Source organism: Nannobrachium achirus (genome assembly GCF_963921795.1).
Source record: "Nannobrachium achirus genome assembly, chromosome: 10".
NCBI classification, from domain to species: Eukaryota; Metazoa; Chordata; class Actinopteri; order Myctophiformes; family Myctophidae; genus Nannobrachium; species Nannobrachium achirus.
In genome coordinates, this window is record NC_137819.1 from 49,090,713 (window position 1) to 49,102,724 (window position 12,012).

Genomic DNA, 12,012 nt, shown 5'->3' on the forward strand with positions numbered 1-12,012 from the left:
CCATTTTACTGGGTCTATATTAGCCAATCAACAAACTGCTTGTGTTCAACAATTCAGTAAAGCAAAAAAAAGCGTAATCATTCATACAGCGTCACACTAATGAATTTCACCAATCAGCAATAACAAAAAATATCCTCTTGAAATGAAGCTCTCACATACTGAATCCTTGTTTTCACAGTGGTTTTGTTGACTGGAGCTCCTAAAGATGAGTAGAATGGGTGGTTGTTATTGGGCTTCTTACCCGTAAGCATTTCTTTGGTTCATATTCTCTCTCTAATTCTAATATTGACAGATTTTAACGACTCATGTTGCGGTTTCACTGAAAACGTTCAACAAGAACTCAAGAAAAATATTCTGTCTCTACCATTCGATGCACTGGGTATTCCACCGTGGTGTTTTGAGCTTTACTTTGCTTTAGAAGTGGCAACCACACCCAATGGAGATTATTTCTCTTCCGTTCTTTTGTAAATTCCAAGGACAGCCAGGGTGCACTGACTTGTTTGTCTGAAACACTGAAATACAAACACGTGGATAAAATATTTATGAAGCTCATAAGTCAGGCTGTCAGAGAAATCACAGCAAGGCAGGGTTGACATCAAAATATCTCGCAGTTGTGATGGGGAAACATCGCACAGGGGTTCATGCCCACCACCCTGTGATAGTGATGAGTTCCATTTCTCAATAGTTATTATTTATTCTTTTTACTCAGATACACATTTCTATTTAAATTTCTTGGTTTTAAATTTAAGTTTATTTTGTATTTTATCAACAAAATAAAGAAAGCGAGGCAACGCCTGTATCACCTCAGGCAGGTGAGGAAATGAAGGTGTCAGAGATGACCCTGAAATCTTCCTACTCTACTGGCCTCGGCTACAACCCAGAGCATGATCCTGCCAGGGGCCATCTCTATGATACAGAGATGGAACAGCTCTTGGGCCTACAGTACGAGTGCTGCGGAAGGTATCTCTCCAGTCTCTCCGGTCCCTGCAGGGCATAATATGACAGCAGGTGCTTGGGGGGACAAACATCATGCTAGTAACGGACTGTTTGTGATGATGTGAAATGGGAAGAGCTGGAGGTGTCCAGTGGTGTAAAGTAACTAAGTAGATTTACTTACAATTTTTAGGTATTTGTACTTTACTGGAGTATTTCCAATTTCCAATACTTTTACTTCCACTCCACTACATCTTTGATCCAAAAACTGTTTTATATGCACCGGGAAATTAGCAACGCGAATAAGCTACCAGAAAATGTGAAATGTTCGTTTTACGCTTTTTACTTTATACCTACCGCGACGCAAATATGCATATAAAATTGGTCAAATTGAACAATGGCATCACATTCTCACTTTTTCCACCACTGACGGCAGTACTAGCAAGCAGCCACACACACTCACTCACACTCACAGACGAGACGAGACAAGGAAAAAGAGAATCTTTCCCCCTCGGCCTCAATGCAAAGGGATGGTCCCTCGACCATGCTCTCTCTCTCTCTCTCTCTCTCTTCAAATTGGATAGAGTTAGCTTGCTTTGATACGGAGAGAGAGAGGAGTAGAGAGGAGCAGCGAATGTTCGCAAAATTTGACACAAGAACGAATAAATAAAATATGCCTTTTCGCTATGTGAAAAAGCGTGGCTGGTGTGGAAGCTGGCATTGACTTTATGAGGTTTAAAAAAAACTAAAAAAGCTGAATCATTCTGCTATTTTCAAAATATATTTTATACATTTTATATATTTGAAAACATTTGCAATGGGACATTCTGCATAATGAGAACGTTCTATTTTTTGTACATTAAGTACATTTTGATACAAATACTTTTGTACTTTTACTCAAGTACATTTTGAATTCCTGACTTTTACTAACAGAGTATTTCTATATTGCAGTATTGATACCTTTACTTAAGTACAACATTGTAATGCTTTTTCCACCACTGGAGATGTCTCCCAGCCCGGGGCACAAGGCCCAGAGAGAGATGGTTTCCCCTGCAGCAGTCAGAGCCCTGATTGAGGCACGGTAAAACATTTATACAAAATAAATAACAAAAGCAAACAACAACTGTACGATTCTGAGCAGTGCTGATCAAAATGTTACTCGCACATGCACACAGACAAGTGGAATAGACATGTGGTATTGATTTATATCTCTGTGCCTTCTGCTTCTCTTGCACATTTGAAAGATATACATTGCTCTTTCATTTTTTTTACACCAGATATTGTACCTGAGGTTTTATCATACTGCTGTTCTACGGTAGCTGTACTTAACTTTATTTCTATCTCATCCAGTATTATTACTTAATTTCTTTTATCATTATCTTGTTATTAAATGGTATTGTTGTGCAAACACAGTCTCTGTGGAACATGCCCCATCAACATTTCACTGCTTGTACCTGTATGATTATTTTGCATAATCATCAATCTTCACATTTGTTATGCTATTTTAAAAAAAAAAGGATTTATTGATAGTCACAACATCAAAATGTATGGTGAGCGGGGACACGGTGGCGCAGTCGGTACAGCTAGAAGATCCTGGGTTCGCTGTGGGCGCCTGGGGCGTGTTCTCTCCTCCACATCATTAGTGCACACACCTTAGGTGGGGTTGGTGAAAGGGCCTTTCTGTGTGAAGTTTGCATGTTCTCCCTGTATCTCCTAGGGTAGGTACGCTCACAAAAACAATAATCCTGGTCTCTATAATGCTTCCCCCAGGCCAGCCGGGGTGCCGGATGGAGGGGAAAGGAACTGGTTGGAATAACGTGTTCCCTCCACGCGCTATGTCCAACCGGGGAAGCTCCCCCCTGTCAGGAGATAAGAAGTGGCTTGCTCACTCATCATGCACTGAAGGAAGCATGAGCTCAGTTCGGGGCTCTCCCCAGGTTGGCAGAGGGAGCGCAGCGACCAGGATTTCAGCTTAGGTAATTGGCAATGGCTGAAAAACAAAGTATGGTGAGACTCACAACATCAAAATGTATCATTTCAGAGTGCAGCATGGTGAGCCCTAGCAATTCCTGTCCTCTGCTGTTTTTCTCCTTGTTTTGTATTGAGTGTAGCTAGCTCAAATTTCACTTTGAAATTAACTTCTAATGAGGTTTACATTGTTTTGCAAAAGACAATTAGTTTCTCTATCTACTTTGAGTACGACTCCATTTGTGTGCATGTGTGTGCACACATGTACGGTACATGCATATAGATTGTTAATTTGCATCCCAGTAGTCATCTGGAGAACAAACATTTAGATTTGAAACAAATCCAAACCACAGAGCTTTATCTCTCTCTCCCCTCTCTCTCTGATTCTCTGCTCTGTTGCAGCTCTCAGTCTTTCTCCATATTGTCTGCCCAGTGCCCACTGTTCCTAATCATTGTATTTCAGCTCGTCTCTCTTTCCATTGGTCAGACTCCCTCTTTTGTTTACTGTCACTCTCTCTCTCTCTCTCTCTGTACATCCAGCTCTCTTTGGTGTCCTGTTCACTCTCCATCTCTCTCTCTCTCTCTCTCTCTCTCTCTCTCTCTCTCTCCCCCTCATCCCTGTTGTCTTTCTTCCCATCCTGACTGTCTATCTCTGTTGGTAATTAGGCAACAGATTTTATGCCTGTCTGTCTGACAATACCAGCTCCTTAGGCGGACATCTCACTGCCAAGAGTCCCTGTCAAAACCTTGGCACAGAGGAAGTAAACACACACGCGCTTGCACACACACACACACACACACACACACGCACGCACACACACGCACGCACGCACGCACGCACGCACGCACTCACGCACGCACGCACGCACGCACGCACGCACGCACGCACACACGCACACACGCACACACACACACACACACACGCACACACACGCACACACACGCACACACACACACACGCACACACGCACACACACGCACACATACATAACAGGTCTCACCGATTGTATTCTTTCACTGCAGGGTGTTAAACTTGAGTCATTGCAGTCCTTGAGGTTCCATTCCAGATGACACATTATATTATATCCCTCATATTACTTGCTCCATTGTAGCACACAGTATTGAAACCACCGGCCAGGTCACAAGTTAACCCAAAAGTTTTGCCACCGCTAGATTAAAATGGCTCTCTTAATGATTCTGAAGAAATAACTTACCGGTACATCTTTATATCTTCTAGTGCAGGGGTCTTCAACAGGGGGTCCGGGACCCCTAGGGGGTCCTCAGAGTTACCACAGGGGGTCCTCCAAATCTTTGAGTGATAGAAACTTTTTTCTTCTTTTTTATATTAACCACTTCAACCCTAGCGTCCATATTCAAAGAACTTTAGCCAAAAATAGCAGATCTACAAGCTCACAACGCCTCGTGGGCTTGTAGATCGTCTATTTTCGGCAAAGAATTTGGTGTAGAGGGGGAAAAGAGCAGACTAAGTACAGAGTGAAAGGTCATGTTTATTAAGTATTGACGGTTCAAGTGGTTGAATATTTTATAAATTGACATGAATCCAAAATACACTGATGATTGTGCTGCCAAACAATGAAACTATATAGAATCTATGAAAAGTTTGTGGGGGTCCCTGCTTCATCTCTCTCTCAACTAAGGGGTCCTTGGCCTGAAAACGTTGAAGACCCCTGTTCTAGTGTTTGGCTCTGAGCTGAGCTGCTATAGGGCTTCCCTCTCCCCGAAAATATACAGTATATCACAGTAAACAACGGCAATATACAATAAACAACTGTAATATACTGCAATAATCACTAAGTTCAGTACAATACTTTGGCAGAGTAGTAATCTGTCACAGAATCTACTCACATACAATAATCATGCCTGTATCAGTACAATGTAGGTATAGGTCCTTAAAGAGACAATGAGCATATATATTTTAACCCTGCTAGTGGCAGGACACGAAATGGATTCCATCCTCCATTCCGTCCACCACAGTCCTAAACAAGATATCTCGAAAACGACTAGGTCTATTGCCATGGAATTTACTGTGAACCTTCATGCGCCTCAGAGCATGAACCCTATACTGATTGTGTTGACCCTCATGGCTTTTCGTCTAGTAGTGCCACCCTTAGGCAAGATTTCCATGTGCACACAAGATATCTCAAAAACCGCTTCCCAGATTACTATGAAACTTGCTGAGCTCATTCATGCTCCTGGGAAGATGAACCAAGTGACCCCATAACCTCTGCTCTAGCCCTGCCAGAGACGGACACCAAATCTCTCCTCCTCTCCTCCTCCGCATGTCAGCTCTCCTGGCGGGCACGGCTACTGAGTCTTCTGCAACTATGACTGTAGCAAATACAATGCAATTGTCTTGAGGGAAGCATTCAAAAGTTGAAAAACTATTTTCAACTTTTGAAAGCAGTCTACCAGGGGCGTCAATTGGGTATGGCAGCTGTATGCCGCTGCCATACTCTGGGTCCAGGGGGGAAAATAAAAGTTACTTTTAAATATCAATCCATGAATGTCGCTTTGTCTACCTGCGCTTGTTATTATGTTGTTAAATTTCAGTAAAATAACTACCAATGCAAAATTTTACATAATGGTCACTTTAACAAGGTATTATAATTATATTCTCCACACTTTTATTCTCCCCATCTTGACAGAATGGTATATTCCCAGGTTCCACAGGTCAGCTGCACAGGTGCAATGCATTTTATTGTTAATTGTGGCACGTTTACTAACATGCTTAGCTGCACTTGAAAAACCATTCCAGGCTGCCATATTCAGCCCAAGGAACCGTAGAAACCTGTGTAAAAAGTATATATATATTTTTTCAGACATTGTGAAAATAGCCGATCTACATGCTCACAATGCCTCGCAGCGCGAGGCGTTGTGAGCATGTAGATCTGCTATTTTCACAATAGAACCGTGTTATCTAAAATGTAATGCCTATTTTCCATGAGCCTGGACTCCCATCTTTGCCATACCCTATCTTTTGCTGAACTGACGCCACTGCAGTATGCTCTGCAAAAAGAGAAAAAAAAGAAAAGACTGCCTTCTGATGAGGAGACAACTTGCGCCTTGTGCACTTGTGCGCCAGCAGAGCACGCAAGTACTGCATTCGGTACTGTTCGGTGCTGTCTGTATGTAATGTGGGAGGGCAAGTTGGCACTGTCGAGGTGCCTACTTGCGCCTTGTTATTTATATCAGGTCGCACTTGTTGGTGGTGACATCACAGAGAACGCGGCTCCCTCATTGGCTAAAGGCACTGCCTTTGTACTGCGGGCCGGAAACACAAAGAGACAGCCGGAAACTCTGCCGATCGCAGTACTTGTGCGCTCTGCTGGAGCAAGTAAAAAGCGTACTGACCAGCACCTTTTAAATACGGAGGGTATGTGTTCACCTTTTAGTCAATTCTTTTTAATTTTTTTTGAAGCGGTGAAAGCCGCTTCCAAGGAGTGGCTTTGTCTGTCCCGTACAGTCTGTCTCATAGGCTTCCAAGGAGTCCCGTGTCTGTGTCATGTCCCGTGCATGCAGTATTGAGGATTGGTCAAGCTTCACATGACAATTTGTCCCTCCAGACAAAATCATTCATTCATTAAGAATTCATAAAAATATAGAATTAAAACAGATTTCATAGCTCTAGAACACATAGAATAAAAATTCACCGCTTCACTTCGAACCGAGGTTTGATCTTTTAATAAGATGGTGCCTATTTTCCTTTCTTTTTTTAAGGCAGATAGTGTGAACATACCCCAAGAATGGCAAAGTCTGCACTTGAATATTTAAGTCCCCCTAAACCAGGACTGAAAAAACACTAGGCCTACTTGATTAGGCTTCATTGTATTATTCAAGCATCCAACCGTATGTGATAATGATATGCATTGTCAAATACACAGCACAACCCTTACTTAAAGGTCAATTTTAATTTAGAGTTAAATTAACACTCAGACTTGATACTGTGTATCATGTGTCTGTCTCCATTGGCTTTCATAGTATGAATAGCTTTGGTCATTTCATAGAGTTTGTTACCTGAGGGACCCTGTGACCCTGACATTTAAAAAGGCTTCCTCATTATCTATCTGTCTGTCTGTCTGTCTGTCTGTCTGTCTGTCTGTCTGTCTGTCTGTCTGTCTGTCTGTCTGTCTGTCTGTCTGCCTGCCTGCCTGCCTGCCTGCCTGCCTGCCTGCCTGCCTGCCTGCCTGCCTGCCTCTCTCTCTCTCTCTCTCTCTCTCTCTCTCTCTCTCTCTCTCTCTCTCTCTCTCTCTCTCTCTCTCTCTCCCTTCTGTCTTGGGAGCGTACTCTCGTGCTGAAGATGTCTCTACACTCTTTCAATCCCGCTCTTTTATCGCTCACCCCATCTACCCCTCCCCCCATACCTACCCTCGTTTAGTTTATCTCACTCTCGCATCTCTCCTCTCCAAATTATACATTTGCACACGCACGCACGCACGCACGCACGCACGCACGCACACACACACGCACACACACACACCCCCACCCACCCAGAGTAATTCACTCACACAGATTCCCTGTTGGCGCTCTGCATGCATCAGTTGTTTCAATGAGAACCCAGAGTGTTTTTGCCCAGCGTGCTTCTCGTTGTGCCAGTCGTTCTCTGTCTGACATCAATATCTGATACGGAATTATCTCCACACACAATAAACTCATCCACACCACAGATGAGCACACAACAATTGCATTTATGGCATGCTTTGTGAGCTGTTGTGGAGATAATGTCAGTGGATAATAGAACCGGGTACTATTGATTCTAAATTAAAGCATTTTCTCTTCAACATGTTTTATTTTTCTCTCAGGACAACCGCCTTCATGTTCATACACCCCCCCTTTTCCACTGAAGTGGAATTTGTAGCGGCTCAGAAGAAATAGGCCATGTAATGTGGAATTAAGAAGGTCAAAGATTTGCTCCTTACGATAACCAAAATGCCCTACCTGCTGCTCATTAGCAATACATTAACCACAGCATGCTCCAGCTCAGAAACATGCAGGCCACGCTAATTCCTAATACACCTTGCATTACAGACAGAGGTGAATTTAAAATAACATTAAAAACATCCCCAGAATAGTGCAACACACTACTTCACTGGTTCCATTTATAGTTCTTCTCATCTCCCTCTTTACAAAGCTGTGACCTTCAATGCAGCCAATGCAGCCAAACACAATTGCCACGACCCACGAGGACAAGCTGTCATAACTTACTGTGTTACGATGGTGTCATTCCAGCTCGGACACATAATGTCACAGAGGCTTGGATGTGTAATGCAGAGTTATGGTGCAGTGAAAGAAACTGTGCCATAGCAGATAAAGTAATATACTGTACTGTATGATATCATTGTGTGGGATATTCCTCTTTTACTCCAAGTGCCTGGGAGACGTTTAGCTGTTTTATGCTTTGAAAGCATATGACCAGTCGCTGCTAAAATGCCACTGAGACAGGCAGTAACGTTAAGGGCTGTCCACACCAAGAACGATAACCATGACAATAACTATAAATATCATAGTTTGAAAAATTGTTCTAACTCGGGTGAATGGTGGAGTCTACACCACAACAATGAACAATATCGTTGAGATCATTTTCCCAGCAATTTGATGAATGATAGAAACACTGCCAGCTTATAAAATCACAGCCAGTGTGAAGTGAGCGGTGCTATTTATGCCTTAATTTCATTAAGCGTCCAACAAAGCTTGGCCAATGTGACCCTGGGCAACCCTTTTCCCTGGATAAATGGACAAAGCCAGCTGTAGGAGCGGTTGGCTCCTTACAGGAGCACCACTCAAAGATCCACCTTGATTGACAGGATGTCACATTGATTCAACACTTCACTCTGGTTGAACATGCTTAGAGAATGTTTATGGTCAGAAAGTTAGTCATAGCATAACAGTGGACGTTTGTGAAAACAAAGGCTCACAGAGACAAAGAGCATAATCCAAGCTGTATGTGGAAAAAGTACTAAAATATTTTTTATTCCACGATATTCTTAACAAGTTGTAATCCTGGGCTCTGCTCTCCCTCTGCCATGCCTGGAGAGGAAGCTCATGCTTCCTTCAGTGCATGAGGAGTGAGCAGGCCGCTTCTTTTCACCTGACAGGGGGGAGCTTCCCCGGTTGGACGTAGAGTGTGGATGGAACACGTTATTCCAACCAGTTCCTTTCTCCTCCATCAGGCGCCCCGGCTGGCATTATAGAGACCAGGATTACTGCATGTTTTTGTGAGGATATCTACCCTAGGAGATACGGGGAGAACATGCAAATTCCACACAGAACGGCCCCTTTGCCAACCCCACCTAGGGTGTGGGCGCTGATGATGCGGAGGAGAGAACACAGCGCCCACAGCGTCCCCCGGCAGGAATTGAACCCAGGACCTTCTAGCTGTGAGGCGACAGCGCTACCAACTGCGCCACTGTAATACTCCAGTAAAGTACAAATACCTCAAGATTATAATTAAGTACAGTACTTGAGTAAATGTACTTTACACCACTGGTAGAGTGCAATGTGAAATACTTTCTGGTTGCTGTAGCCAGTTGTGAAGCATTTGTCGCACCGGCACCTAGCAACTGGGCATGAGCATACTGTACGTACACCAAAACAGCTTGCCCAGCAAGCATTGCTGGGGTTATTTCACTGACAACACGTCACAAATTGACACATGGATCAGCATGTTCAGGTGTGTGAAATAGACTCTCTCTCCCTCGCTCCCACTCTCCCTCTTTCCCACCCCCCCTCTCTCTTTCTCAAGCATGGGTAAATTAGGCTCTCTCTTCCACTCTCTCCCTCCACTCTCCCTCGTCTCTCTCTCTTCTAGCCCTGGCCTGATGCCAGACCACACAACCCCTTTCTCTCTGTCTCTCTGGCTTATCGAGTTCCGGTCTGATGTCACACACAACAGAAACCATTGCCTAACAACAACAGCGACATGGGCTTTGACGTCAGGCATGTGCATATTTGGGCAAAGTCCGTCTCAGACAAACAACTACAGTTTATATAGTAGATGTAACTTTTCATCCTACACTTGTAAACGTGATATTACAAAAGTGGAGTTGAAGGCATTGGTAGAGGGCACTAGCCACCTACTGATGTACACTAAGGTTAAATGATCAGACCCTGGAAAGGGAAGCAGTTCTGGTTCTGGATCACTGCAAGTCACCAGCATGACAGCTGTAGACATGGACGATGAAAGCAAAGACAGCTTTTCAGAGAACTGGAGAAAAAATCCTGACTTCACAGGCTGTTCGTCTGAAGTGAGCTCGTATGGAGCGGAGAAACTGTTGCAGCCCCAGGAGCGTGTCTTCTCTGACTACAAGACGTTCATTCCAACGGCAGACTGCACCCAAGAGATTTACAGGGACTCTGGCCATGTCGAGAGCAGCGTCTCCAGACTGATAGACAAGTTACACAGCTTTGGTGACAAAGGCATGGGCTTCATGAAGGAGGAAGGAGGGATTTTGGAGATCCCTCAACTCATGGACACCTGCGTCCGCAACGGCTACTATGAGGACGCCCTGGAGCTGGAAGCTTATGTCAAGAGGCTGGAGAAGAAGCATTCATCGCTGCCAGTAATGCAAGGAATTTGCCAGGAAGTGCGTCAGTCCACTCAGCTCATGCTGAACCAGCTGCTGGAGCAGCTTAGCAGCAATTGCCAGTTAAACGTTAGCATCCATGTGATTGGCTATCTCTGCAGGATGGACGTGTTCACGGAGGTGGAGCTCAGAGTGAAGTTCCTGCAAGCTCGTGGCAGCTGGCTACACTCCATCCTTGCCGGTATACCCAGTGACGACCCGTACTTCCACATCACCAAGACCATAGAGGCGTGCAGAGTCCACCTGTTTGACATCATCACCCAGTACCATGGCATCTTCTCTGAAGAGGACCCGCCAATGCCTCCTGCAGGACAGACAGTCAACAAGAGGGACATTTTACACAGCTGGGTGGTGCAGAAGGTGGCCGAGTTCCTACGGACCCTGGAGAAGGACCTCCACCATGGGGTGGGTGGACGACTTGACTCTCTGCTGGGTCAGTGCATGTTCTTTGGCCTGTCTCTCAGTAGAGTGGGGGTGGACTTCAGGGGGCAGCTTCCACCCATGTTCCACAGGGTGGCAGCAGACACCTTCCACAAAGCAGTCCAGGAGGCGGTTGCCAAGTTCCAGGAGGACATGAACCAGTACACACCGATGTCCCTCCCTTCCATGCTGAGTGGTACCATCCCACTGGTAGTGCCCTGCACGCAGCCTGGCACCCTGCAACCCCCCATGGCTCTTCTGGACTTCCAGCCCCTGGCCTTCTTCCTCAACAACAGCCTGACTGCTTTCAATGACCTGCGGCTCTGCTGTCCCATTGGACTGGCCTAGGAGGTCACCAAACACCTCGAGGATGCACTTGAGACAGTGACCATGCTGATCCTGGCGTTCCACAGAGCAGAAGAGTCTGCCTTCAGCAGCAAGGAGAAAGAGCTGTTTGTCCGGTTCTGCAGTGCTTTTGCAGACGACCTAGTTCCTTTCCTTAACCGCTGTTTGCAAGTCTTGTTCCCTCCAGCTCAGTTAACTCTCATTCTGGGCATTCCTCCAACAGAGCTTCACAAATATGGCAACCTGGGTCGTGTTGACGTGGATGCAGTTCTGGAGCCTTTGGAGTTTGTGTTGCCCAAGCACAAGGTGGTGTCACCAGAGGTGGACATTAGCACTGAGCTCAGCAGTCTGACCACCCCGGAGCCTGATGTCCTCAGTGACATCCTCAACACCGCAAAATAACCTCAACCCATAGAACCAAGAACCTAACTCACTGCCTCCTGAATCAGCTCAAAGCTTCTCTGACCCTGAGTGCTATGCTAAATGGCCTGAGGTACTGGAAGTGGAGGCCACACAATATGGGTTTACATTGGAGGCCTGCTCCTCTGATGATCTGTAATGCCGATACTCTGTTCAACATTTTGCCTTTTTGATTAAAACTTTGTCAATCCTTCAAATCCTTCATCCTTGTGGAACATAATTTTATCACAACTTGCCTTGACAGACAGACTCCTCTAACCAATCAGCGTAGCAAAACATCCAACTCTAAAATAACTTCGCTCATTGCTTGTTTTATCGTTTCAGC

At 44.9% G+C, this 12,012-nt stretch overlaps 1 pseudogene across 1 annotated transcript; it reads left to right on the plus strand.

Moving 5' to 3' along the window:
- The first annotated feature begins 10,073 nt into the window (after positions 1-10,073).
- LOC308293123 (conserved oligomeric Golgi complex subunit 8-like) lies at positions 10,074-11,669 on the plus strand (annotated as a pseudogene). The gene has a single exon. The product of its transcript is annotated as a conserved oligomeric Golgi complex subunit 8-like (transcript).
- The last annotated feature ends 343 nt before the right edge of the window (positions 11,670-12,012 follow it).